At 39.8% G+C, this 26,526-nt stretch overlaps 1 long non-coding RNA gene and 1 pseudogene across 1 annotated transcript; both read left to right on the forward strand.

Moving 5' to 3' along the window:
• Window positions 1–26,526, forward strand: part of LOC120572754 — a 572,223-nt pseudogene that overhangs the window by 135,444 nt on the left and 410,253 nt on the right.
• LOC120572998 lies at window positions 2,770–3,503 on the forward strand. The gene is made up of 4 exons (XR_005641573.1): window positions 2,770–2,941; window positions 3,024–3,164; window positions 3,266–3,334; window positions 3,429–3,503. It is a non-coding gene; the product is annotated as an uncharacterized LOC120572998 (long non-coding RNA).

The raw sequence follows: 26,526 nt of genomic DNA on the forward strand, positions 1-26,526 counted from the left end.
CCTTCTTTTAAGCTAACAATAAGTTAAGTGCTGAATTACTGATACTGAATTAAGCTAATGCTAGCTTGTGTCAGGTAAAGTATTTGTTATTTCAGTAATTAGTAATACCTCAGCTGAGTGTGTTACTGAACAGTTTCTTTAATTGTGGATAGACCAGCTGGTTGTATTCGGGGGGAAGTTTGCGAGCTTTTGGCAAATTCTGGCATTTTTATCCCATGTATAATCATTTGTTTTATTAATTTAAAAATTAATTTAATTTACTTTTGTTTACAGGAGTGTTATTCTTTATGACACTCTTATGACTCCATATAATCCTTCAGTTTATCACAAACCTTCAACATCAGCACACATCTGGAGATACATGGTTTTTATTGGACAGGAAGGGAAAAATCACATGGAAAAAAAATATCTCAAGATCAGTTTATTATAAATGTATGTCTCACATTTGAAATTCTACAGGAAATGCTTGTGAATGCTGAAAAGTTAAATTACTAAAGCTGAACTAGATTGCTGGCTTTAATGTGTAAGAAGAAGGTAAAGCAGTGAGAAAAGTTGGAATGTTTTAAATTAGTAAAAATGTTAAATAACACCAAAAATATGCTATTCAAAAGTGGAATATTTTAGGGTTCTCTGAAAGTATGTTGAAAAAAAGTCATAGTATATCGAAAATTTTGAAAAGAATAAAAAAAGTCAGTCATAGTATAGTATGTTGAATTAAGTCATAGAATACCTTTTATTGTCATTATACACATGTACAACGAGATTGAAGCAACTCCTTTCAACATGTATGTAAGAAATATAAAAACGGAATAAAATAAAAAGTGCAAAAGAAAAAGGGGGGGTAAGGTGCACAGTTCTGAGACACTATATACATATATAAAAATAGAAAGATAAATTTGGTTTGTATACAGTGTAAGACGCAGTGTGAAATAATGATATTACACAGTAATGAAATTGCACAGAATGATCAGTGTTATCAAAAGCATTAAATATTAAATAATGCACAGTAGGAGGGTAGAAGAAAGCTGGGGGGGGGGGGTAAGACTGAAGTGAAGTCAGAGCATGTGTGAGTTCTAAGTGGTTCTGGCTTTTGGGAAGAAACTGTTGTTGAATCTGGTAGTCCTTGTTCTGGTGCAGCTGTAGCCCCTCCCTGAGGGCGACATGTCCAACAGATCAGAGCCGGAGGGGGGGGGCTGTCCTTGGTGATGTTTTCTGCTCTACTGAGGCAGCGGCAGGTGGAGATGTCCCTCGGGGAGGGGGGAGGGCAGCCACTGATCTTAACTACTGTGTGGAGCCCCTCCCTGTGTGCCCCGGTGCAGCTGCCCTACCAGACTGTGATCCAGTACGTCAGCAGGCTCTCCATGGACCAGCACTAGAAGGTCAGCAGCAGGTTGGAGTCCAGCTGGGGCTTCCTGAGGACCCTCAGGAAGTGGAGCCCCTGTTGAGCCTTCTTGATGAGCGCTGGGATGTTGTCTGTCCAGGAGATGTCAGCGGAGATCAGGACTCCGAGAAACCAGAAGGTGTGGACCCTCTCCACACACTCGCCGTTGACTCTCTGTAGGCCGCCTCGTCTCCAAACAATAGTTTAAACACCAAGGTGGTTCATATTTTATTACTTTATCATTTCAAGTATTCATGGTAAGAAAATGTGTTTCATAGTTTATTAAACACGTTTTCATTTGTCTTCAGGGTCACATCAACCACATCCTGGGCCTCTGACAGCCGGCCAATCACAGTCCTCTCCTAAATAGTCATAGTATATAGTATAGTTTGTCGAAAAAAAGTGATAGTTGTCGGAAATTTTGAAAAAAATGTTATAGAATAGTATGTATAAAAAGTCATGGTTGTCAAAAATTTTGAAAATAAATGTCATAGTATAGAATGTTGAATTTTTTCAAAAAGACAGTGAATTATGTAGAAAAGTCATAGTATAGTATGATGAAATAAAAAAAAAAAGTCATAGTATATTGAAAATTTTGAACAAACATGTCATAGTATAGTATGTTTAAAAAACTCATATTGTATTTTGGAAAGTGATAGTATAGTATGTCATGTCATAGCATGTTTTTTTTTTAAAGTCATATTCGAAAGTATACAGTATAGTTTGTCGAAAAAGTCCAAAAAAGTCATAGTAGAGTATGTCAAAATTTTTTTAAAAAAGTCATAGTATACTTTGTTGAAAAAAGTGGAAAATTGTCAAAAATTTAATAAAATGTATATTATGTCCAAAAAAATATATTATATTCATATAATGTATAGAATGTTGAAAGTTTGAAAAAAAGTTATAGTATATTGAAATATCTGAAAAAGGTCATAGTATAGTAATGTGTTTATATTAATAATAGTCTGTGTGTGTGTGTGTGTGTGTGTGTGTGTGTGTGTGTGTGTGTGTGTGTGTGTGTGTGTGTGTGTGTGTGTGTGTGTGTGTGTGTGTGTGTGTGTGTGTGTCTCTGTGTGCCTGTTTTACTATATTTGTGGGGTGCAAAAACAGACGTGTGTCTGTGTGTGTGTGTGTGTGTCTGTGTGTGTGTGTCTGTGTGTGTGTCTGGGTCTGTGTGTGTGTGTGTGTGTGTGTGTGTGTGTGTGTGTGTGTGTGTGTGTGTGTGTCCAGGCCATAGAGAGGGGTCTGGTGTTTGTATGTGTGTGTGTGTGTGTGTGTGTGTGCATCTGTGTGTGCATCTGTGTGTGTGTCTGTGTGTGTGTCCAGGCCATAGAGAGGGTCTGGTGTGTGTGTGTCCTACTCTGCAGCCATCAGAGACTCCACCAGGAGGCGCTACACCATCACCACCGCTGTGTGTCTGATGGAGACGTGGAAAGGGAAGGCCCGCCCTCTTCTGTCCCAACCCACTTCCTGTCCCTGTGACAGGACGTCCTGATTGGCTGTGTCCTGACTCGCCTCTTTGTGTTTCAGAGGGTGATCCTGTCCAGCGCCGCGGAGAAGGTTGCTGATGATATCTGCAGCATGTTCAGTCTGAAGTCCTAAATAATAATATAATAATATAATAATGTCTATGTGTCCTCAGCCTCTGGAGCTCAGAGGGCCCTATGACATCACCAACCTGCATCCTTCCTATTGGTTCAGACACAAACTGTAGTCTTCAACAAAAACTACAGTACTACAGTACTCGTCTCCTCCACCTGTCGATCTGTTGTTCCACACACAGGTAATTATTATATATATTATTAATATTATAATAAAGCTGGACGATAGAAAATGAATTTGTTTCTGAAACATATTTGATTGTGTGGCATTTGTTGTTGTCAGAAACCAGGAAGACGGCGAGCGGGATCGTCTACACCGTGAAGAGCTGCAGCCATTGGCCGCCTGCAGACTGTAAGCCCCGCGCCTCCATCACTTGAGACAGAACAGCAGCTGGTTAATGAGTGATAAATGTTCCAGCTGTGCTTCTGTGTTTCTACCTGAACAGGTGAAGCTCCCGCAGCCAAGAGAGCCAATCAGCTGACGGAGGGACAGACAGCCGAGGAGGGCGGGGCTTCTGGACACATTTATTATTCTTACAAATTGTTAATTTAATAAAGTTCTTGAAACACCATGAGTCAAAAATTCACTCAAATGTTTTATTTTTTAAATCAGTGTGCGCGATACAAACGCTGCACTCTGATTGGTCAGCACCGAAGCAGGGAATGATGTCATCAAAAATAGAGCTCTGCAGTACATTCAATCAGAAATATAAAAATATAAATCTTCAAACAGGAAGCTTTCAGAACCATTCAACAAAGCCTTTTCCACATGACTGGTTGTAGAAACTCAGTCCCTTTTAGAGACCCAACAACCATCTGAATGGATCAACATCTCAAACTGTTTAATCATCACAATTCATTCCATTAATATAAGACATATATACATCTACAAATAGGAAGATTTCAGACCCTTAATCAAACTCTCTTACACATCATTAAAATCTAATTTCAACTGGTTTTTAACTTTAGTCCCTTTTAGATAAAAAAACAAACGATCTGAACGTACTTCAGATTTTTAAGAAACAACATTCTGTTTCTGGAAACAATCTAATGATTCATTATTCAATGTTGTCAACATAAATAAACCCATCTTACCTCTGAGTGTGTAGAGGAGACAACATTAAAAACAGTGTAAGAGCCCTTTAGTGTTAGCATTGGTTAGCTGATATTAAACCGATGGTGTGTTAAAGGACGCGTGGACATCTGACAACTGGATTGATCAGCAGAAGTATTAAAACAATGTGATTGGTCCTTTCACCGGCAAGGCCATGATGACGTCGTCCTGCAGGAGAGGACTGTGATTGGCCGGCTGTCAGAGGCCCAGGATGTGGTAGATGTGACCCTGAAGACAAATGAAAACATCTTTCTTTTTTAAGAATATTTTTGGGGCATTTTAGGCCTTTATGTCTATAGGATATCTATTTAGACATGGAAGGGGAGTTTGAGGGGGAATGACATGCAACAAATGGCCGCAGGTCGGAGTCAAACCCACGGCCGCTGCGTCCAGCAGTAAACCTCTATATAGGTGCGCCCGCTCTACCGGGTGAGTTAACCAGGCACCCATTTACCATGAATACTTGAAATGATAAAATAGAAACCACCTTGGTGTTTTCAACTATTTTTTCAATATACTATACTATGACTTTTTTCGACATTCTATACTATGACTTTTTTTCAAAAGTTTTGACATACTACAGTATGACTTTTGTTTCAAAAGTTTTTTCAAAAGTTTCTACATACTATACTATGACATTTTATTCGACATACTATACTATGACTTGTTTTCAAAATTTTCGACACACTATGGTATGACTTTTTTTCGACATAGACATTTTATGCAGTTTTTTCAACATAGTATACAATGACTATTTTTGTTTTTTTCCGCCATACTATATTATGACTTTTTTTCAACATGCTATACAATGACTTTTTGACATGCTATACTTTGACTTGAATGCTACTCCTCCCATGTAATTTTAACTACAGACATCCAAACTTTAAACCATTCATAAACATGTAGCTATTACAGTTGTATTCAGCTTCATGATATCTTGTCTGTCTGTCTGTCTGTCTGTCTGTCAGTCTGTCTGTCTGCCTTTCTATCTACCTGCCTTCAAAAGAAATTCAGCCTTGGTGCAGAATTACAGCCATTAGAGCCAGTCTTAGGATGTGCCATTTCTGTGTCTGTAGCTATTGAGGAAGACAGAGGTGGAGCAAGGTGGAGGGCGGGGGTGTGGCCTTGACCAGCTTGCGGCCACGGTTGTAGCTCTATTTCCTCATGGGCCAAATTCTCTGGGCAGCTGTGGGCAGTGGGCAAAGCAGAGAAAGGGGAGGTAACCTTTCCCCTTATGACCTCATAAGGAGAAGATTCCTGATTGGCCCATCTGAGCTTTCATTTTCTCAAAGGCAGAGCAGGATACCCAGGGCTCGGTTTACACCTATCACCATTTCTACTGGGGGACCATAGGCAGGCTGGGGGAATGCATATTAATGTTAAAAAAAAAAAAATAAAAATTTTTCCCCCCCCCCCCCCTTAATTTTTTTTTTTTTTTTTTTTTTTTAATTTTTTTTTTTTTTTCTTTTTTTTTTTTTTTTTTTTTTTTTTTTTTTTTTTTTTTAAATTAAAACCCCCCCCACTTTTTTTTCCCCTTTTACTAAAAAAAAAATAAAAATTATTTTTTTTTTTTTTTTAAAAATAATTATTTTTTTTAAATATTTTTTTTTTTTTTTTTTTTTTTCCAAAAAACAAAAAAAAACCAACCCCCCCCCCCCCCCCCCTTTCTAACATCTTCCCCCCCATCCAAAAATATAAAAATCTTTTCTCTTTTAAAAACATTTTTGGCGTTATTTAACATTTTTACTAATTTAAACCATTCCAGTTTTTTTCACTGCTTTACCTTGTTCTTACGCATTAAAGCCAGTAATCTAGTTCAGCTTTAGCAATTTAGCTTTTAAGCATTCACAAGCATTTTCTACAGGAAATGCCTCTCTACTTACTTTTCAAAAGACAGTTTTTCCCTTCCTGTCCAATAAAAACCATGTCTCTTCAGATGTGCGTTTATGTTAAATGTTTGTGCTGAACTGAAGGATTATATGGAGTCATAAAAGTGTCGTAAAAAAGAATACACCTGTAAAAAAAATTAAGAAACTTAATGTGAAAGTTCAATTCTATTCAGTTTATTTAAGAGGACAGAGCAAATTAATAAAAGAAATGATTATACATGGGTTAAAAATGCCAGAATTAGACAAAAGCTCGCAAACATCCCTCGAAACTAATATATATATATATATATATATATATATATATATATATATATATATATATATATATAACTACAGACAACTATATATATATATATATATATATATATATATATATATAGTAGACACCACATTGGCCGCTGCTGTTTTTTGGAGCTATATGTTGACACGGCGACCATTTCATAACGAACATTGTGCTCCTAATATGCGTCTGTCCACAACTGCCTGAGGCAGCATGGCTGGTCGTCATAGCGACTGCCGTGGGCGTAGTTTGGAAGCGTTGCATTTCCCCATAGACAGTTTTCCCCGACTCATTTCCTGGTTGTCCTTCTCCATAAACTAAAGGAGAGGGGTAACTTTTCCTGCTCCAGGTTTCCCACCGTGGTCAGAAAGAACAGGGGAGACTCTTTGGTTCTATCACTAGGGACCAGAGTCACTACTCGCTCCGAAGCTAATCGCCGTGACGAGCCAACTAGCTACGCGGCTCGCAAAGCCCAAACAAGTGTGTGTGGCCGCTGTTTTTTTTCCGGTCTGCGAAATACCCGCCCTTCAATCACTACTATTGGCCAGGCGTCTAAGGTAACGTAACCCCATTTGTTCAGGTCCTATCCCCTGACCAATCGGCTATCCTAACCTTAACCACTCGAGGTGAAATGTCTAACCCCAACCAATCGAGCTGCTTCGTAGGGCGGATCTTGGCGTGGCCATAGCCAATGGGCCATAGTGGGATTCGTAATTTTGCTTCCGGTCTAGCTAGATCCGAAAGAACGTTAATTTCGCGATAAAAAAATCACGGGCGTTAAAATGAGTTTGCGTTAACGCCGTTAATAACGCGTTAAACTGACAGCCCTAGTGTTATAGTATAGGCAGTTGTGGACTTTATAATAAAAAAGAAAGTATTTAAGTACGGTGGCCCTGAGAGGCCACAGCACGCAACAATAAGACAACACGTGCAAATAAACCACAGCTCGCACTAATAAGACAACACGTGCAAATAAGACAACATGTGCAAATAAGACAACACGCACTAATAAGACAACACGCACTAATAAGACAACACGTGCAAATAAGACAACACGCACTAATAAGACAACACGCACAATAAGACAACACGCACTAATAAGACAACGCGTGCAAATAAGACAACACGCACTAATAAGACACGCACTAATAAGACAACACGCACTAATAAGACAACACGTGCAAATAAGACAACATGTGCAAATAAGACAACACGCACTAATAAGACAACACGCACTAATAAGACAACACGTGCAAATAAGACAACACGCACTAATAAGACAACACGCACTAATAAGACAACACGCACTAATAAGACAACACGTGCAAATAAGACAACACGCACTAATAAGACAACACGCACTAATAAGACAACACGCACTAAGACAACACGTGCAAATAAGACAAACCGCACTAATAAGACAACCACGTGCAAATAAGACAACACGCACTAATAAGACAACGCACAAGACGCGTCAAATGAGACAACACGCACTAATAAGACAACACGTGCAAATAAGACAACACGCACTAATAAGACAACACGCACTAATAAGACAACACGCGCACTAAGACAACACGTGCAAATAAGACAACACGCACATAAGACAACGCGTGCAAATAAGACAACACGCACTAATAAGGCAACACGCACTAATAAGACAACACGCGTGCAAATAAGACAACCGCGCAAATAATAACCCGCACTAATAAGACAACACGCACTAATAAGACAACACGCACTAATAAGACAACACGCACTAATAAGACAACACGCACTAATAAGACAACACGCGCAAATAAGACAACACGCACTAATAAGACAACACGCACTAATAAGACAACACGCACTAATAAGACAACACGTGCAAATAAGACAACACGCACTAATAAAACAACACGTGCAAATAAGACAACACGCACTAATAAAACAACATGTGCAAATAAGACAACACGTGCAAATAAACCACAGCACGCACTAATAAGACAACACATGCAAATAAACCACAGCACACACTAATAAGACAACACGTGCAAATAAACCACAGCACACACTAATAAGACAACACATGCAAATAGCCCACACCACAACGGAAGTGTTTCCAGGGGACACTTTTAAGTGATGCACATGTGCCTCAACCATTGGCTTTGCGGTACATAGACGGACCAACAACAGGACAATTTTAACAATTTTCGCCATTTTATTCATCACTAAATTCACTTCTGAATACGTTTTAGGCGAGAAATGAACTCTTTAGATTTCGAATATAGGCAGTCTTGCGAAAATCGTTGCCGAATTGACAATTTGTTTCAAAGTTTTCGGAATTGAGTAGCTCCATAAAGTGACGCAACAGCCAGCTAGCGCCTGCCGGGGCGCTAGCTCATCGCTCAGACAGTCCTGCTCAGAGACCCCGCTCTAAGCTGGAGGTCTCTCAGACCGCTCTCGTAAATAAGAGGCTTTTATTTCGCCGTTGATGGATTAATTGTTTAAGTATCACAACACATGTCCATTTTAAGAGTAACCTGGGGTTAGCTGCATTTTCGGAGTTAAACTCCACAAGCGCTTGCAGGCTTAACAACCTCGCTGGCCGGCCGGCTGTCGCGTCACTTTATGGAGCTACTCAATTCCGAAAACTTTGAAACAAATTGTCAATTCGGCAACGATTTTCGCAAGACTGCCTATATTCGAAATCTAAAGAGTTCATTTCTCGCCTAAAACGTATTCAGAAGTGAATTTAGTGATGAATAAAATGGCGAAAATTGTTAAAATTGTCCTGTTGTTGGTCTGTACCGCAAAGCCAATGGTTGAGGCACATGTGCATCACTTAAAAGTGTCCCCTGGAAACACTTCCGTTGTGGTGTGGGCTATTTGCCGTGTTGTTTATTAGCGTGTTATGCTAATGTGCTCGTCGTTTTATATTGCGGGTGTCTTATTAGTCTTTTATCTGCGTGTTGTCTTATTAGTAGCGTGTTTAATTCTTTACGCGTGTTGTCTTATTAGTGCGTGCTGTGGTTTATTTGCACGTGTTGTCTTATTGTTGCGTGCTGTGGCCTCTCAGGGCCACCGTATTTAAGACAATGTCAGTAACAAACAGTAGAGGTCAGCAATACGCTACTGCAGCCACTAGTCTACCTAATCCAAAGAAGAAGAAAGTGTGTTCTTTTAACCCAAACACGATCTTTTTCCTAAACTAAAAGGGATACTTCACCGATTTAGCATTAAGCTTTGCATTAGTAGAAATCCGGTAGTATTTTTGAATGACTGTGCTTCCCTCCCTCATGTCCCCCTGAGACCAGAGATCTCTGTATTGTGGGTCTGGAAAAAAGCCTCTGACGATACAAATATTGTCATTTAGCGTCATCTGAGGCATTTTGCCCGTAGTCTGTGGACTATAGCCAGCTAGTTCTGCATGTTTTCAACCCACCCATAGGGGGTGGGACTGTCTTTACCCAAAACGAGTTGTTGTCTTTCATCCACATAAGCAAAAAACATATTTTCTGGCTTTTCTCGGTCTAGAAGGCACCAACTTTTAAAATTTTTCACATTTCTACAACATAAATGACCCAATTTAATACATATTCATCTTTCCAGCGGTGAAATATCCCTTTAAAAGAAGGATTAATTTTACCTTTTGTGATATTAAATTCAACACTTTTGTAATAGTTAAATATTGTAAAACATCTTTTTAATCTGTGAAATGTAATTCCATGTTGCTTAGTTCAGAATTTATTTTACATGAACATCCAAAAGGAGTACAAAATTCATTTTCTATGACTCTTTGAGATCAGTTGTTGGTCCGAAGTGCCCATATTATGAAAAAAACACTTTTTCTGGTGATTTGGGGTGTTCTTTTGTGTCTCTGGTGCTTCCACACACATACAAACTTTGAAAAAAATCCATCCATGCTGTTTTGAGTGAGATACGGTTTCTGAATGTGTCCTGCCTTCAGTCTCATGGTGAGCTGTTCAAAATCGGCCTCGGACTGTGACGTCACAGTCCGAAATGAGCTGGCTAACCACAACCGTTAGCTCGTAGCATTACGAGCTAGCATGCTACGTCGTTCTCAATAGTAAAGCACTGCTACAACACACACAAGTTCACCATAATCTACAAAAGAACTACTTACATGTGCGCCCTCATTTAGAAGTCTCCCAGCTAATCCTGCCTTGTAACTGACCAAAGTTGGAGAAACAGGCTTTCTTTTACTGTCTCTAGAGTTAGCTAGCTGACATGCTCTACATCTGAGCTACTGCGCATGTGCGAGTGCAATCAAAGATAGTACAGAAGAAGAAGATGAAAAGAGGTCTCACTCTGTAGCTAAAACAGAAACCAGGTGAAAAGAGGATCTGCAGCAGTGAGAGAGAGCTGTGCAGTACAACAACAATATGGTGTTTTTTGAAAATTAAACCATGTAAACCTATTCTGGTAAAACCTTAAAATACAGTTATGAACCTGAAAATGAGCATAATATGGGCGCTTTAAACACATGTTCAAGTCATTTTTTAAGCAGCAGCAGACATGTTCTAATTAAAGCTTCTAAGTTATGAATGTTTGCTTCTTTTGTTCGTCTTAAGGGACAATGGACTAAATATTTCAGCAATTTGACATCACCTTAGTAAACAGTGATGGGATTTTTTTTAAGTGGTCAGCCTTCTTTGTGGAGAGAATATCAGAATATAACAACTCAGCTATCAGGGCATGAGGAGGAGGCAGGAGGAAACAGCTTGGCTCTGAAACATGTTCACAATGAGGCAGTGTGAATGCGCTGGTGGTGATATTTAAGGTGACTACTCCAAGAAAAAGTTTCCCCACATTGCTCACACTTGAACGGCTTCTCTCCAGTGTGAATGCGTTGATGTCTTTTTAGGTCACTCTGATGTGTGAAAGCTGCACCACATTGATCACAGCTGTACGGCTTCTCTCCAGTGTGAATGCGTTGATGTCTTTTTAGGTTACTCTGTAGTGTGAAAGCTGCCCCACATTGATCACAGCTGTGTAGATTGTGTCCAGTGTGAAGGCGTTGATGGCTTTTTAGGGTACTCTGTAGTGTGAACGCTGCCCCACATTGATCACAGCTGTGTAGATTCTGTCCAGTGTGAACTCTCTGATGAATGTTTAAATATCCAGATGTTGTGAAAGATTTGTCACAGTGTTGACAGTGGTGATGTTTGGACACTCAGACAAACGGAGAGAGAGAGTTAGTGAACAACCTTCTTTAAACCCTACACTTGCTCTCACTCTCAATTTTAACTCTTCATACAATAATACATGTCATTATGTAAGGTTCATAATGTTTATAAATTCTTAAATATTCTAAATTTTTCAGGCAAATCAGGGATTAAAGTGAGAAAAAATCTTGACTGAACTTTTTTTTCAGGACAAGTCATAAGCTGTTCACATCTACCTACCTATATACAGATTGCAATCATGCCCTATTGGCTTTTAATGTACAACGAGATGCAAACAGCAAAAAAGGGAGTATTGTGAGTGTTCTTTTTTCCTGATGAACAAAACAATATTTCAGTAACATCCCACGACAAACCATTGCTGTTCTTTTCTACTGCAGCAATCATAAGCTACTCTGTAGTTAATCAGGAAATTGACCATGAAGATCAATTACAACCACTCATCTACAATGCTAGAATATCATGAGTAGTCTACATACCTCTCTCTCACTCCGTCTCTCCCTCTCTCGTATGGGCTAAAATATACATTTCCTAAGTAACATTAACTTTAACATAAACACTTTGGGGGCGGACTTCCAATTAAAGAAATTAAAATGTATTTATACCTAAAACGCCTATTCTTGTTCAATATTTTCACTTTCTAACTGAAGTAATACTATATTTTATGTATTAGTGTGAGAAAAAAACATGGAAACTCCATAATGATAACTGGCTCTTTAACTAGAAGATGATCTCAGACTAGGAGGCAGTTCACTGAGGAGTGATGGTTAAAGTCTGTGATTATGGAAACTTCGTTGTAGTATGCAGTGTCCTGATTGATGGAAAATGCTTTTAGAAAGAAAGGCCTGTTGTCAGGTAAAAATGTCACTATCAAACAGGCTGAAGCGAAAAGTTGATGTGGAAAACCGCAGCTTTAATGATGAATGGACTGATAAGCAGGCCACACATTCGTCTTTTATGCCTCATTTACAATGAAACAATGCTGTTAATACAAAATAATACAACCAGCTACAACCAGCATCATCATCAAGAGTTAAGAACGCAAACCTAACGATTGCGTTACTCATGTGCACATTAAGAAGCCATATGCATCTGTTTTGGTCTTAATACATCCATAGATTTACTGCTCCAGTGGAGAGGATGGCTTGTTCAGTAGTGATGTGCGGATCGATACTAAAGTATCGATATTTACGATCCCGACGTCTCCTGCTCTAGTATCAATTCTCATATAAAAAGATATTTGAACTCAGTAATTTGGAGTGAGTTTTTATGTTAACATAAGTAACTTGTTGTCACCAGAAAAGTCTAATTATATCCGGTTAGGGGAAGGAACTACTTCTCCTTCCGCCGATCAGTTGTGTGTGCACTGCGGCTCTGTGACGGAGCCGGCCGCTGCAGCAGCCCTTCGTTAATTTCCCGCACTCTGCAGTCTGCACAGGGAAAGACAGTGAAATACAGTGGTAACACTACAAACGTCGCTAAACATGTGAGTCATAAGAGTGAATACGATGATATAATATAGCGTCAGTCTGAGGAGGAGGTCCAGGGCGAGAAGATGCAAGGTGCAAGGGCAAGACATACTTCAATCAGTTAGTCATTTGGCAGCAGCGCAGAAGTTATCCAGGTACAGGGAGATAGCGTGATAGTCGCGTTATCACTGACTGGGAAAGTTATTCACGTTGTTAAGGCTTTAGTCTTTTAATGTTCAAGAGTTCCCCGGAATCCCAGCATTCTTACAACAAGCTAACAGAAAGCAGTTTGTTCTGAGGTTTTCTTTATAATTAAATAATATGAGAGTTTATTGTCTTGTCATTATGCAGCTATAATTTGGAATTGTTAAGCCTACAGCCTACTTTTTTACTTTACTTTAAACTAGTTGTCACATCACACTACAAATAAAATATGTAAAAAGTATTGGTATCGGCAATACCAGCCTGGGTATTACTTGGTATCGGATCGAATAGGAATTAAGTGGTATCGCACATCACTATTGTTCAGCCAGCAGTTAAGTTTACAAGAATTTGTCCAAATTGTAACAGTTTGTGGCAAACTAAGATAAACAGTTAGACTACAAACCGACAGCTCTTGTTTTAGCTTGTTTGTGTAGAGTAGAGCTGTGTTTGTGGTGGACAAGAGTGGACTGTGCAGACTGAGCGGATTGAAATATCACTTCCTACATGTTTATGCCTGCAGACGGCTGAGTGCATTGATAAATATTGACTTTATACTCACAAAGGTTTTATTTTAGCCTACTTACACGCCTAGCATTAGTTCACCTGATCCAGCGGCCGTTGGTAATCCTCTGTATTATTACCAGTAGAGCTGCAAGAGTAATCGATTAATTGATTAGTTGTCGCACTTAAATTAATCGCCAACTATTTTGATAATCAATTAGTCCGGGTTAAATCACCATGGTAACATATGAACACCTAACCTGGTCGGGAGCAGGTTAAATTGGAGATTAGAGATCAAAGAGGTGTTAAAGCACCGCCCACTGACCAATCGATCCTCGATTGATAACGGTCACCGTTCTTACGGTGGAGATCCATTTTCACAACACGACTGTCGTGTTTCTGAAAACATTTTAAGGGAGAAATTGGCCGTGCAGTTGCTGAATCTGTCTTTGTTTGAGATTGACAAAGGTCAGTTTAAAAGATTTATCAGATTTTGAGAGGACCTGCGTAGGGGTGCACAATATTGAAAAATTTTTATATTGCGATATCGATAATGAATATTGCGATATCAATATTAATTTCGATATTTTTAAACATATGTAAAATTACCAAAGTTATGGGAAAACTCATCAAAATAGATTTGTAACAAATAAAACAAGTTTTCTTACAACACAAGGTTTATTTCAACTCATATTGAACTGGTACAACATGTGTCTACAGAACATGTTTTACTGGTTGGACAGTATAAAATAAATAAAGAGCATGTCTATAGAACAGGACATGTTGTACTGGTTGTATATACACTATACAACGATGCAATGCACATCTGTTTGCTTAAAAACCAAAGTAATTTCAAGCTACCAATTTTGTCATATGTGCTGCCTGAGCAAGCAATGGCCTCAAATGTTACCAAGCTACCGAGGAGGAGGCATTACACTGCAGTCACATTAGCTACAAGAGCTTAATACATCCATGTACAAGAGACAGCTACCCTTCATTTTCAATGGGAGTGGCCGTTTGGCCACGAGCGACTGCCAATCAGAGTAAAGGCAGCGTGAGGTGACGTATGTTAGTGGCTCAAGCAAGATGGTGGAAAACGCTTCAGGACATCGTATTTATGTAATATATCTAATATGTTTGTCATTTAATCTCATATATTGTGTTACTTTTATCGCGAAATAAATACTTTTAAATCCAAAAACATCGTTCTTGTGACTTAACAATACCTCTGAAGTAACTTTTAAGACGTGGTTTAAGGTAGCACTGGAGAATTTCTGTTTACTGTTGCCAAGCAACCAGGGGTAGGCTAGGCACGCCCAGGAGCGCCCACAAGCGAGTGCATGTCGCTCTCTTTTGTAGCTAATGTGACTGTAGGGTTACTTTTAGCCTCTAAAGTTTCCTTTTAATCTCTGTTATTTCGTCGTCTCCCAGAGCAACACTCATTTTCTTACTTGTGTGTTCTTTTTGCTCCACTCTTCGCTCTCTCTTTAGTTCCTTTCTTTTCTTTCGCTTCGTTTTATGGTTCTGCGGAGGCTCCACGCTAGTGTGTGCATCGAACCGCATGTGTGTGTGTGTGGTAGAGCAAGGAAGAAGTGAGAGAGTGACGCCATTTTCTTCGGAGTGAGTAGTGACTCTAGAGTCCTAGTGAGAGAAACAAAGAGTCTCTCTGTTCTTTTTGACCACGGTGGGACATCTGGAGCAGGAAAAGTTAACCCTCTCCTTGATTTGATGTTTTTATGGAGAAAGGGAACCAGGAAATGAGTCGGGGGAAATACAACGCTACCAAGTGATGTGTATTTTTCGAGAGGTGCATCAAAGAGTATAGATGTAACAAGAGGCAAAACTAAATGGAACTGCAGCTCCACCATCTTGGAATGAATGCAACACAACGTTCTGTTAAATTTCTCCTCTTGTTGCTTCTATACTCTTTGGGTACATGTCGGGCGGGATGCAACGTAAACAAAATATCGCGTAATTATCGCGAGACTTTCGGTATAATATCGCGCAACGTGATATCGCGATAGCGATATTGAGTCGATATATTGTGCACCCCTAGACCTGCGAGAGGCTTTTTTTACATGCAGCATTTTTTCAGATGCAGCACCGCCTTCCCAGGATGCTTTGCGTGTTGAAGTCGCTGACTCCCAGGAAAGAGGTGTTTTGGCTAAAAGGTAGAAACAATAGCAAGGGGTGTTGTAAACTAACTTTGTTTATTAATTAATAATTGTTTATGGTATGTAACTGATTGACAAGACAATGGATGAAGGAGGGAGGATGATTCTGCGATGTTCCCTTTCTTTCCTATATAATGTGATGATGTTTAGGCTAGAAGTCAGAAATGCTAATTCAGTCGTGCTGCGTGTACCTGTGAATCTGTATTTCTCTATTTTGCAAAATATAATAAATGCTCAAAGACCAGACTTTGGTTTAATTCTCAAACAGTCTTTATTCGTTTTCATTTTTATCATTGATATTTACTAAACTCTGCTGCTTTCAAGAAAACTTCCACCACACTCTTTTGTTACTTCTCCAAAAAAGATCTCTGCAGTTCAAACAACTCGCAATTGTAGTTGAGAACGTCAGTTATAACGGCCAAAAATGTTGGGTTTAAATCGTGCTCTGGTTCATAATTCCATTTAATGTGTCGCGCCGGGCCGGGCTCGGACACACCGGGCACAGGTAGGGTTGGGCGTGATTTTTTGGGCCTGACCTAACCTCTAATAAGAGTTGTGATTTATACATCTACAGCGTCGGCTATTTTTTGCCAGCTTTCCTTCCTGCGTTTTGCCTGTAAAACCGGGTCTGTGTTCTCCATTTTTATAGAATTATAGTTCGGTCTTCTTATGTAAAATATGCAGCTGTGGTAGATATTTATGATTGGTCGTGCTGTGCAAATACCGCCTCTTTTATGTGAACGTGTGCGCCACTAGATTAGGAAACCATGATGTTGCATCCCACCCCCCCACTTACTTCTTTCCTGGTTCCTACAACTTCCTTTCTCCACATTTGATCTCTAACAACAGAATGAAGGGATGACCCACGGACCGCGTGTTACTTTAGAGTGGTTGTTGTGTCCTGAACACTGACCTGAACATGGCTGCTATCAGAGTCCCAGTCTGCTGCTGGTCTTCTGGGGACCTCGGTGCTCCGCTGCTCCGGGTTCTGGTTGTCCTCCTCCATTCCTCTCTGGTCCTGAGATCCAGCAGATCTCCACTGGGGCTGCTGGACTCACTCTGGATTCTGTTCAGGACAAATCAAAGCCCCCAGAGATATTCAGGAGCTGCTGTATCCTCTCGTTTTCCTCCCATCCACACACAACTAAAACAACAGGCTGACAACTCAAAGCAGCGGCTGGAAAACTGGTCCATCTCCTTCCTAGCTACAACATGAACTCAGAGTAGTTTGGAGAAAACAGCATTATATTAAACTGGGAATAAATCTAAAGGTAAAAACAAACACTACCATAACGCTGGCTTTTTGGTGTCTACCCTTCACAATAAAAGCCCAGCTTAAATTCACTCAGAGCATTTCACTAACAGGAAACTCAATAACAAGGGATTCTGCCGACACTAGATATCAAACCAAAGCTACACACTATATCTGATTAAAGTGCTGCGAGCTGTAAGTTCACCACTTCTACAGAAGGCCAAAGATGACGTCCTCTCGGAGACAGCTGTCTTCCTGTCTCACTCAGACTACATTGTTTAGATGTGCTAACTTACACTAACAACTTTACTGTCCTCAAAATACCTCCGCTAGGAATAGTCCGGTTGGTTTGGGACGGTGTGAAAGCTCATCTGAACTCGGGTGCAGATCAAACACCAGAACTCTGGTCCGCTTGAAAACAGGGGGTCACGGTTCAGGTGGGAACGTGATGCGACTCAGACACAGGAAGTGGACCAAAAACAGAGCATTTACTAGCCTGCACTTTCAACCTTTCACACAGTTTACAGTAGGACTGGGAAAAAATCGATTTGATTTAAAAATCGAGTTGGTAGGTCAAATCGATTCATATTTTCAAAACAATAGAGTTTTTGATTTTCTTTCTCCCCCTCTTCAGTATAGCGTACATACATTTTGCATTCGCCAAATCTTCCTTCAGGGTTTCCGTAGCACGTTCCCTGCAGCGCAGCCCTCTGCCCCTCCTCTCGAGGGCAGCGCATGCATACACAAACAACATGGCAGAAACAGCCGGCAAAAGAGAGCAGCTCCTTCCAAAGGAATGCTCTTCGACTTCAGTCGTGTGGAGTTGGTTTGGATTTACGGCATCTGATGAGGAACAGACAACACCTCGATGCAAACTACGTCTTAAGGCTGTTGTTGTTGCTGGTAGCAGTACGACAAATCTGTTTCAGCATTTAAAGCGAAGACATGCGGCTGAGTGGGATCAACCTTTCACACAGTTTACAGTAGGACTGGGAAAAAATCGATTTGATTTAAAAATCGAGTTGGTAGGTCAAATCGATTCATATTTTCAAAACAATAGAGTTTTTTGATTTTCTTTCTCCCCCTCTTCAGTATAGCGTACATACATTTTGCATTCGCCAAATCTTCCTTCAGGGTTTCCGTAGCACGTTCCCTGCAGCGCAGCCCTCTGCCCCTCCCCTCCCCCGAGGGCAGCGCATGCATACACAAACAACATGGCAGAAACAGCCGGCAAAAGAGAGCAGCTCCTTCCAAAGGAATGCTCTTCGACTTCAGTCGTGTGGAGTTGGTTTGGATTTACGGCATCTGATGAGGAACAGACAACACCTCGATGCAAACTACGTCTTAAGGCTGTTGTTGTTGCTGGTAGCAGTACGACAAATCTGTTTCAGCATTTAAAGCGAAGACATGCGGCTGAGTGGGAGAAGTGTTGCCTTCTTCGAAAAGAAAACCGCTCTAGTGGTGTTTGGCACCTATTTAGCAAAGCAAACAACTCTTCAACAAAGCTTTTCAAACAGTGTACCGTATGAGAAGAGCGAGGCAAGGTGGAAAGCCATAACGGAGGCAATTACCCTCCACATAGCTACGGAAGAGAGGGTTTAACAACATACTGAAAGTTTTGGACGCTCCATATACAGTACCTAGCCGCAAGTATTTCTCTGACGTTGCTCTTCCTCAGCTGTATAACACTCGGCAAAAGATAATAAGCGAGTTGAAGGGAATTGACTTTTACGCTGCCACTACTGACCTGTGGTCGAGCCGAACCATGCAGCCTTACGTGTGTCTTACGGTTCATTATGTCAGCGAGAGCTGGGACATGCTCCAAACGTCATATTTCCCCCAGGACCATACGGGCCAAACTACTGCACTAGAGTTAAAGGATGCTCTGAACTCCTGGGGCCTTTCAGAGGAGCGCCTTACCTGTATGACGACCGACAGTGGCTCCAATGTAATCAGAGCTAGGAAGGACAATAATTGGCCAAACCTCAAGTGCTTTGGACGTCGACTGCACAATGCTGTCGGTAAATTAGTGTGAAAATAAATTAGAAAGGTGTGTGTGATATAACAAAAAAGGTTAGTACTAGTTTTATAACCTAAATTACACTTTGAAGTAAATTTGATTTTTTTTTCTTTGTCAGTTAAGTTTATATTTTTTTCAACTCAACATTGTTATATGTATTTCCCCTGACTATTTTAAAAGGTAGACTAGTTTTTTTTTGTATTGGTCAAAACTACTACCAGTACTACACTGATTTATCTATTACCATTTAAGACTATTGTATGAATATGGACGTTACAATAAATATGGGAAAAATACATTTCTAAAGTAAAGATAAAAATACTTTGTACCTAAGCTGTGTGTGTAGGGCATGTGCTCAAAAAATTTACACTTACTGAAACTAAATACTAGGGATGCACCGAATATTCGGATTCCACCGAAAATTTAATAAATTAAAGTAAAAAATACTTTTACGGCCGAAATGTTGTGATGACGCAAACAGAAACCGCGACCAGCACGTGTGTCAGTACCCGTTCCACCTGCAAAGCGTCTCCTAGGCAACGAGGTTGAGACGGACCACGGAGTGAAAACAATGAAAAGTAGCGCCCAACGCAGGAGGAGATCAGAACTCAGAAAAACAGACTGGTCTCTCTGCACCAGATGAGCGGCATACACCCTCGTTGTCTGATATGTTCAGGGAAATCCTGCAAGAAAGTGCCTCAAATAATAATAATAATAATAATAACAACAACAATAGGTAAGCTATTCGGTTCTTAGGCTACTATATACACTGTATGTGACTGTCAGATTGTAGCCATATTTCTGCTAGATAGATTTTTAATTCAACTTTAATATTAATTTATACAATTGCAATGCCTTGATTTTAGTAAAGTTAGTACACAGTCATAGCCATAAATGCAATGGTACTAATAATTGGCATAATTTCTTTCGGTGTTTCGGTTTTCGGTCCTGGTTTCCTCTTTTTTTGGTTTTTGGTTTCGGCCAAGAATTTCGGTGCATCCCTAAAAATGATCCAATATGTAATAATAATGTCAATCAATCAATATTAATGCTGCATTGTTGTGGCCTTCCAGTTTATTTTGGGGAAACTATTCTTCTTTTTCTTGCTATCATTTGATTGAACTGTTGAAATACTAAGGTTGGTATCTAAAGTAAAGAGGAGATCCATGGAGCATCCAATGACTAAACTAATCCAAACACTTGGAGTCAAAGTGATCTCACCTTTTGTGGAGAACTCATTCTTGTTCTTCAGGGGGAACTATTTCCAGACGGACGTCCTGAAGTCAGAAGGGTCTCGTCCCACAGATGAGCTGTGAAGACAACAACCAGAGACACACCATGAGACAGGAGACACTCCACACTAGAACATCACTATACTCATATACTATCAGCTGATCAACACACAGAGACACACCATGAGACAGGAGACACTCCACACTAGAACATCACTATACTCATATACTATCAGCTGATCAACACACAGAGACACACCATGAGACAGGAGACACTCCACACTAGAACATCACTATACTCATATACTATCAGCTGATCAACACACAGATAATTATTATTTTTAACACATGGCGCGTGGATCAACAACAAAGGAACAAAATAAAAAGGAGAAGATGATGGCGCTTCCCTACCTGGAGTCTGTCCTAAACCTCCAGTCCCCGTCCTTTCCTGTCTTATTAATATTCCTGTAGTCCGGAAGTGTCCACAGATGGAAAGAATTCCTCCAGGTTAGGAATATTGTCCTGTAGAGTCCATGCTAACTGTCTGCTAACTTCATGTGCCGACCTCGTTCCTAAGAGCTAAGTCCCGCCTCCCAGAGCCAGCAGCCACATCCATGTGATTTATGAGAACAAATATGATCAACAGTGTTTGGATGAATGTTAAAAGGTTTTGGAAGTCATTTTAAGTCTTTAGTGTGTTTTCTTCTAATAGTATAGAAGTGAGTAAAAGCATTTAGCAAAATGTGGTCAGTTGGAGAGGTTTAGGAGAGGTTATGGAGAGGTGGACAAAGTATGTTATAGTTATTTTGCCAAAATAACTATTTTGAACCATGTTTGAACCGCTGTAGTGTATGTTGTGTTTTAATCAAATGCTAATCTAGCCCAAACTAGAAGAATTTATGTTTCTAATGAAGTCTCATACATGCATTCTGGCCTCCCAGTTCTTCTGTTAGAAGCTTTTCCCTTTGGGGAAGGGAAATAGACCAAAATCAGGCAACAGAGGTTAAAGCAGAATGAGCTTCATGCAGCTACAAAGAGACAAACTACTCACATTGAGGGTCACATTTACATTCTTTAGATGTGTTTTTCACCGGCAACTCTTCATAACATACAAGGCATCAGACGGCCCCCCCCACTTCCATGGATCCATCCCAATTCTTCTAGCAGATGGTGACGTTGATGAGAACACAGCTAGAAGTTAATACATGAAGTCAAAGCCAACTGTGAGAGCTGAAGGGCAGCAACAAGTCTGTTAGTTCTACCTCCATCTGAAGCCCATCTCCCCCCCCCCATCCTTACTATCTTCACTACTACACATATGTTTGGATTTAAATTAAATTACCTGTATATTGAACAAGCTTGCTGAATTTTAAATGGTATCACTATGACTCTCGCTCTAGGGACTCCTTGGTGCTAAATATTCCCTTTGTTAGGACAGAATTAGGCACAACTGCATTTGAATATGATGCCCCATATAAATGGAATAACCATAAGCAGTCCTTAATGAAATGGAACAGCCTGATTCAATGTAATCCCTTTAAATGTCTTCTTTATGAAGCCATCTAGAATGAATGGACATGTGCATTTGGAGTGTAACATCCTGTAACTGCTCCATGTGTGTACTGTGTAGTACTACTGTATAGTGTATATTAATCGCTATGTTTAGTGGTTCTGTATGTGTTGTAATTGTGTATGGCATGTAATCAGGGCGTCATTGGAAATGAGAGCTTGCTCCTACGCCTATATAATAATAATAATAATAATAATAATAATAATAATAATAATAATAATAATAAAGTCTCCAGTGTTATTAAAGTAATAAGTGCTTGTTTCCTAGGATGGCAAAGGAAAGTCCCACTCTGCCACTGATTGGCTAGTACTGGTTGCCTTTCTCAGTGTGATTGGTTAGATTTAGGCATGAGGAGTGAGATTGGTTAGGGTCAGGGTGAGAATACCAGGGTAAGCCAATCAGAGGCAGAGTAAGGCGGGACTAGCTTGCCTTCACCATCCTAGGAACATGTGTTTACAGGAAGACAGAATCAGACATAAAGATGAACACAGAGAGATCTACACACACATTTAACTATTAGGAACCAAATATAGCTGCATCTCTAATAAATATAGAATATAACAATGACCAACAAACAGGTCAAAGGGTTTCTGTTACTTAATGAGGGTAGAAATAGTGGGACGGTGCAGAGAGAGAAGAGTTCATAAAGAGAGAAGAAGTCTACTTTATGAAGAAGAGTTCATAAAGTAGACTGAGGTCAGTCAGTGCTCTCTCTCTCTCTGTGTGTGTGTGTGTGTGTGTGTGTGTGTGTGTGTGTGTGTGTGTGTGTGTGTGTGTGTGTGTGTGTGATCAGTAAAGATGGCTGCTGCTTCCTCTGCTGCTCTAACTCAACTCTTACCTATCTGCCTCATCTCATTTCTAGTCCCAGTCTGTCTTCAAACTGCAGAAGGACTTGGAGTGAAAGCAGCGTTCTGCTTTCTGTGCATCGTTCCACCCAGTAGTTCCCAGTCAGGATCTGGATCTTGTGATCTCATTAAGTTACAGGAGGAAACGCTGCACTGGTGAACAGTGAGGAGGAGGAGGAGGAGGAGGAGGAGGAGGAAGAGTTTAATTCTGCTGTCATTACAGTTTTTCCAACTGCTAACACACTACAATGACAATCATAGCACAATTATTTAAAAAAATAACCTCTTCTCAAGTCTCCAAAAGTCTAAATACATGTTCTGCTTTACACACATTTAGCAATTCAAGATGTCCCTTTTTAAATGAACTGAACATGGTTCTCTGCATAAGACACAACAATCTGACATAAAGTCACATGTTTACCATTCAAAATGACTCTACATGAGCTAATTGGCCAATAGATGTTCCACCTGGCCAATCACCTCAATGGTTCAATGTTACCACTTCAATCAGGAAGTAAGTACTATGATGCCTCTTGTTTTAATATATTTTTTTCTTTTTCAGTTGACTGTTTTTTTGTGAGCATATTTTTGTTCAGTCCAATGTAAATATATCTGCTGTGCATATGTTGCACTGACTTGTTTGGTGAAAAATAAAACATAAATGTTTCAATAACATGTGTGTGTTTCTGCAAATATTTCTGTGCATGTGAACAATCTGAAGAACTATTTTAGTATTATAGTAAAGCATACTAAAGATGATAGCTTTTCATGATGCCCAACAGTGTGTAGTTGGTTAGACAAACATCTGGTAATATGAATGAAGTGTGTGCCGTTTGGAGCTAAAGTTTGATTTTGATAATGCTAGATGTAGTTTTGGTTGCAGTACTTCATTTTGCAGGATATATACGAGGTATTTTGCAGTTTGGGTGTGTGGTTTTGTGAACTGTGTTAATTATTTTGATAGAACCATCCGAGTTTGCAAAATTGTGTTTTAGCAATTGGAAAAAAAACTGTAATAAAACAATAGAAACACCGCGGCCACACCTCTGTGAAAGCTGCCCCAACATCATTTATCAGAGTCTGGTTGTCACAATATCATCACCAGATTCTCCCATGTCTCACATGACTCTATCACTGGAATACTTTATTGTAAGTGCAATGATAAGTTAAAGTCCAATAAGTACTTCATTAAACTGTATGAATGGGAGTCCCAGCCCAGGATAGTGTGTGGAGAGGGTCCACACCTTCTGGTTTCTCGGAGTCCTTATCTCCGCTGACATCTCCTGGACAGACAACATCCCAGCGCTCATCAAGAAGGCTCAACAGGGGCTCCACTTCCTGAGGGTCCTCAGGAACCCAGCCCCGCACTCCAACCTGCTGCTGACCTTCTAGTGCTAGTCCATGGAGAGCCTGCTGACGTACTGGATCACAGTCTGGTAGGGCAGCTGCACCGGGGCACACAGGGAGGGGCTCCACACAGTAGTTAAGATCAGTGGCTGCCCTCCCCCCTCCCTGAGGGACATCTCCACCTGCCGCTGCCTCAGTAGAGCAGAAAACATCACCAAGGACAGTCCCCCCATATTTCTCTTACGTACATATTGACACTGGAAGAGGAGTTGCTTCAATCTTGTTGTACGTGTGTATAATAACAATAAAAGGCATTCTGTTCTATTATATGACTTTTTATGACTTTATTCGACATACTATACTATGACTTTTATTTCAACATTTTCGACATACTATACTATGACTTTTTTTCGACATACTATGACTTTTTCTACATACTATACTATGACGTTTTTTGACATTTTATTGACATTTTTTATTCTTTTCAAAATCTTCGACATACTATACCATGAATTGTTTTTCAACATACTATACTAGACTTTCAGAGAACCTTACTAATTGAATTAAAGCCAGCAATCTAGTTCAGCTTTAGTAATTTAGCTTTTCAGCATTCACAAGCATTTTCTGCAGAATTTCAAATGTGAGACATACATTTATAATAAACTGATCTTGAGATATTTTTTTCCATAAGTGATTGTCCCCTCCCTGTCCAATGAAAACCATGTATCTCCAGATGTGTGCTGATGTTGAATGTTTGTGATAAACCGAAGGATTATATGGAGTCATAAGAGTGTAATAAAGAAGAATACTCCTGTAAAAAAGTAAGAAACTTAATGTGAAAGTTCAATTCTATTCAGTTTATATAAGAAGAGGACAGAGCAAATTAATAAAACAAATGTTTATACATGGGTTAAAAATGTCAGAATTAGCCAAAAGCTCGCAAACATTCCCCCAAAATACAACCAGCTGGTCTATCCACAATTAAAGAAACTGTTCAGTAACACACATAACAAACTGAGGTATTACTAATTACTGAAATAACAAATACTTTACCTGACACAAGCTAGCATTAGCTTAATTCTGTATCAGGACAGTCACTTAACTTATTGTTGACTTAAAAGAAGGATTAATGTTACCTTTTGTGATATTAAATTCCATCGCTTTCGTAATAGTTAAATATTGTAAAACATCTTTTTCATCTGTGAAATGTTATTCCATGTTGCTTTGTTTAGCATTTCTTTACATGAACATCCAAAAGCAGTACAAAAATCATTTTCTATGAGTCTTTAAGATCAGCTGTTCGTCCCAAGATGGCAGCGGCACAGACACAGTTTAAACACATTAACTGTTCAAGTCATTTTTTAAGCAGCAGCAGCAGACATGTTCTGATTAAAGCTTCCCAGTTATAAAAGATTTGCTTCTTCTCTTCGTCTTAAAGGACAATAAACTAAATATTTCAGCAATTTGACATTACATTAGTAAACAGTGAAGGGATTTTTAAATTAAGAACAAATGCTCCTTTGTTGCAGCATTAGTTAAATAGCGCTAGCAGTTGAACCCTGAACTCAACATATTGTATTACAGGAACAAAAGCTAATTTTGAGTGAAATTAATCCCTTCAAAGGGAGGGAGTGTAATATGTAGTCGTAGCCAGGATAACATCCATGCTGTTCAGAAGATAAAGTTACTGCTGGTCAGCCTTCAATGTGGAGAGAAGATCAGAATATAACAACACAGCTATCAGGGCATGAGGAGGAGACAGGATGAAACAGCTTGGCTCGGAAACATGTTCACTACGAGGCAGTGTGAATGCGCTGGTGAGATTTAAGGTGACTACTCACAGTAAAAGTTTTCCCACATTGTTCACACCAGTGTGGCTTCTCTCCAGTGTGAACACGTCGGTGGCTTTTTAGGCTACCACTCTGAGAAAAGGTTTTACCACATAAATCACAGCTGTAAGGTTTATCTCCAGTGTGAATGAGCTGGTGTCTTTTAAGGCTACTACTCTCAGAAAATGTTTCCCCACATTGATCACACCAGTACGGCTTCTCTCCAGTGTGAACACGTCGGTGGATTTCTAGGATACCACTCTGAGAAAAGGTTTTACCACATTGATCACAGCTGTACGGCTTCTCTCCAGTGTGAATGTGTTGATGTTTTTTTAGGTTAATCTGTAGTGTGAAAGCTGCCCCACATTGATCACAGCTGTGTAGATTCTCTCCAGTGTGAACTCTCTGATGAATCTTTAAATATCCAGATGTTGTGAAGGATTTGTCACAGTGTTGACAGTGGTGACGTTTGGGTCCCTCTCCTCCTCTGTTTCTATAGCAACAGACAAAGACAGAGAGAGAGAGTTAGTGAACAACCTTCTTTAAACCCTGGACTTGCTCTCGCTCACAATTTTAACTCTTTATACAAAGTTTTATGACAAAATGAAGGAACATGCGTGCCAGTTGCAGAA

Source organism: Perca fluviatilis, chromosome 14 (assembly GCF_010015445.1).
Source record: "Perca fluviatilis chromosome 14, GENO_Pfluv_1.0, whole genome shotgun sequence".
NCBI lineage: Eukaryota > Metazoa > Chordata > Actinopteri > Perciformes > Percidae > Perca > Perca fluviatilis.